The sequence below is a fragment of the Dipodomys merriami genome, unplaced genomic scaffold (genome assembly GCF_024711535.1).
Source record: "Dipodomys merriami isolate MVZ:Mamm:240054 unplaced genomic scaffold, mDipMer1.0.p SCAF_2345, whole genome shotgun sequence".
In the NCBI taxonomy this organism is placed as follows: Eukaryota; Metazoa; Chordata; class Mammalia; order Rodentia; family Heteromyidae; genus Dipodomys; species Dipodomys merriami.
In genome coordinates this window covers 6,596-9,978 of record NW_027203766.1, presented here as the reverse complement: position 1 = coordinate 9,978, position 3,383 = coordinate 6,596, and the positions used below count along the sequence as shown (strand labels likewise).

Here is a 3,383-nt window from a genome sequence, read left to right as displayed (position 1 = left end):
ATAAAAGTTGAAGAGACATTCCAAGAGTCATCTGTGTATGGGCATGTAGGTTTTCTTTTGAGGGAGAAAAGGTTAGAGGATAGGGACTTATTATTATTTTTACCAACGAAGATCTAGTCCAAAATGGGAAATAGGGGAAGTGAGGGAACAAAAGAAAAACTGGTTCAAGATCCTCACTTTAGAAGTTCCCCCAACTTAGCTTCAGATCCTTTTGTCTAGTGCAGAACCTTCTGTCAAAGATGCTTTGGCTGTTTTTCTCAATTCTAAAAGAAGTTTGTAAACAATAAAACTCCAAAAAGAACATGGAGAAAAGACCCACATATTATTATTTACACAAACTAGGCCATCTAGCAAATGACCAACTCAGAAACTCAGTAAAGTCCTACAGAGCCTAGACAAATACAATTAACTAGAGGGGGCAGCATTTGTGGGAAGACAAGAAACTAGGATCAGACACACATCATCCAATGCATTCTATTGCATTTGTCCCATTTTAACACATGAGGTAGGTTTGTGGTGATCTCACAGCTTGTAAACGAAACCTCCTTTTTCTCCTTTAGCTAACACAACACTATGAACAATTATGCAGCAGGGCAGGACACGGGCTCCAGAGAGAGGCCTACACTTATGGGTTTCCCTGGAAGCCGAGACTGAGGATTTGGTCCTTGCTTTTTATAGATCCATCCCTGCATGGCTAGTAGAAGGGGGACACAAATCTGTGGTCTTAAAATCCAAACATATCAATTCCCATTCCTTAGAGGAAAAAAAATACATATACAGTTATTTGCACAGTAATCCCAACCTAACCTAGTAAAGGATAGATATAGTATATGGAAAGAAAACAAGTCGCAGAGCCATAGGATTAGACAATCATTACTAACCTTGGCTTCCTCTTTGGTCGTCTTCTACCTTGTCTGAACCACCGTTTCCTGTTTAGACTAATTTCCATTCTTCCAGCAGAAGGAGAACAAGTCATGGGGCAACCCAATTAAAAACCTAGTCTCCCATGAAACATTTCCAAGTGTTGAGGGGGTTTCAAGAGGACCCTATGGCAAAAAAGCCAGCTCTAATTGGCAAAAATGAAGTCGTTCAATAGGCTATGCACTCCAAATGATTGCTCTCCATGGTGATAAAAACAACAAAGTCTTCCTGCTATGCCGACCTGGAGCTGTTGGCCATTTATCTCTGAGATTGCTCATGTACCTGAGAACACAGTGCAGGAATGAGGGCCTTAAGATTAAAATATATAAAAATACAAAACCAGAATATTTATAATAAGAAAAAAAAAGTTAAAATGCACAAGATACGTCATTCACACAGATATTGCAGGTTTGGCATCCTGGAGAAAGCGGGGACCCAGGGTGCAGTAATCCAAGGGAACAAATAAATTACAATCACATTGGCCCAGAAATGGGGGCGGGAGCAGGGAGAAGCTCAGATCAGCAGGTTTGCAGCCATTCCCTAGTCACCCATGTTGCCTGTCATCACAACCCAATGCCTGGACCAGCTCTCCCAGCACTACAGCTCAAGATAGGGTGATGAGGAAACAAGATGTGGAGTGGAGGAGGTGGTGGAGAGACAAAAAACAAAACAAAACAAAACAACCCTGCCTTGCTCCTGACAGGTCCTCCTACCCGGGATACTACACCTTGGGGATTTGAGCCCGTGGATCTGCTGGACTGGTGCTTAATTGTTTCACACCCTGGCAAGAGAAATTGGACACATCCTTCTTTAAAGGAACAACTTGGCAATCTGGGTCACTTTTAGAAGCTGGAGGCTGGGGGGGAGGGAGGGGAAGCATGTAGGTCAGGTGAAGATTATCATATAAAGTACGCAGGTTTCACAAGTGGTTCCCCCAAAGCCCCTCACTTGAATTGGGATAGATCATGATGGGATTACTATGCATCACCCCTTCCCTTCATCAAAAGAGAAGATGGGATGATACTGGGACATCCTGGCCTGAGACATATGGAAGAGCCAGCTACTCGCCAACCCAATCCATATTCCAACTTTCTCCACTTTGCCGATTGATGCCTGCTCCTTGAAACTTCCTGCTAGCTAGAGTTGCCCCCCCCGACTCTGGGGGCTCAATTTTGGGCCTCAGGGAGCAGGGCAGGGCTGTGGATCTCTTCTTCTTCCCTAAAGTAGGCAGGCTTTCCCTGGGAACTGGGGACCTGCTGAGCCTTCAGTGGACAGGAGGCCACCATGTGGTTGATGCTTTGGCAGAAGTGGCACTTCTTGGGCTGTGGTGGCAGCTTGCATTCCTTGGCATTATGGTCTAGACCAATACAGTTGTAGCACCTGTCTCCTTTGGATCTGCTCTTCTGCATGTTCTTCCCCTTTGGCCACCTCTTACTCCCAATACAGAACACCCCACTGGGCCCAGTGACTTGGATGGATTCTAGGCCTTTGGCAGACTTCTTAAAGGTAAACTCCACAGCCTCTCCCTCCTTCAGGCTCTGGAAGCCCTCCATGTGCAGCTTATTCTGGTGCACAAAGACGTCCACCAGGGGGTCGAGCGCTACCCTGATGCGGGCTGTCATGGATAGGAAGCCGAACCCTCTGCGCACATTGAACTACTTACAGATGCCAGCCCTGTGCAACAGCTGAGGCTCCTCAGCCACCTGAGCGGCATCCTCCTGCGCCTCCTCGGGTGCCTTCTCCGCTGCCTTGGCGAAGCCACCTCCCAAATGCTGGTTGGACACCAAGCCCATGGCCGTTGTCTAAGCCTGCGGCCCCGGGCCCCTGGTCGGGCTGCTGCTGGCCCCAGAGAAGTGCGGAGGCAAAGGGCAGGTTGGCAGAAGAGGCGACTACATCTTCCCCGCACAATCCATTTTTCAAAATTTCTTATGATACTGAAGATTCAATTATAAACTATTAACACTTGAAAATAACTCATTTTTGGGGGAGTAGGACACAAAACACAAGATTAATCCTAATCATTTTCAAAGACATTTATTTATACTACAAATTCACTCTTATAACTACAAAGATTCTAAAAATAACTGAAGCATAGTGTCAAAAAGCACATAATTTAACTTCATCATGTACGTTCAAAGGATTGTGCTAATAGAAAACAAAGTTATAGTAATAATTAGCTCACCCAATTCACTTCCATTCTTTTATTCTATATCTTTTAGTTTCATAAAAACTGGCTTTTCATAAAATGATGCATAAAAAGCCTTTATATCCATTAACATTTTCAGATTTTAACAATGTTTATTTCAGAAATGCTTTTAGCTGTATAGTCAATGAACTGAAATAACATTGAAATATTCAAAGGGGTTTCAGAAATTGCAAGACTTGCTCTGGGATGTTATTTATATTGGAAAAGATATTCAAAAAGCCTTATTTGTTAAAGTTGTGATAGTTACTCCCACAAA

General features: G+C 44.0%; 1 pseudogene; it reads right to left on the bottom strand.

The window, feature by feature from the left end:
* Nucleotides 1-2,087: 2,087 nt before the first annotated feature.
* Nucleotides 2,088-2,714, bottom strand: LOC138835390 (protein lin-28 homolog A pseudogene; annotated as a pseudogene).
* Between the last annotated feature and the right edge of the window lie 669 nt (nucleotides 2,715-3,383).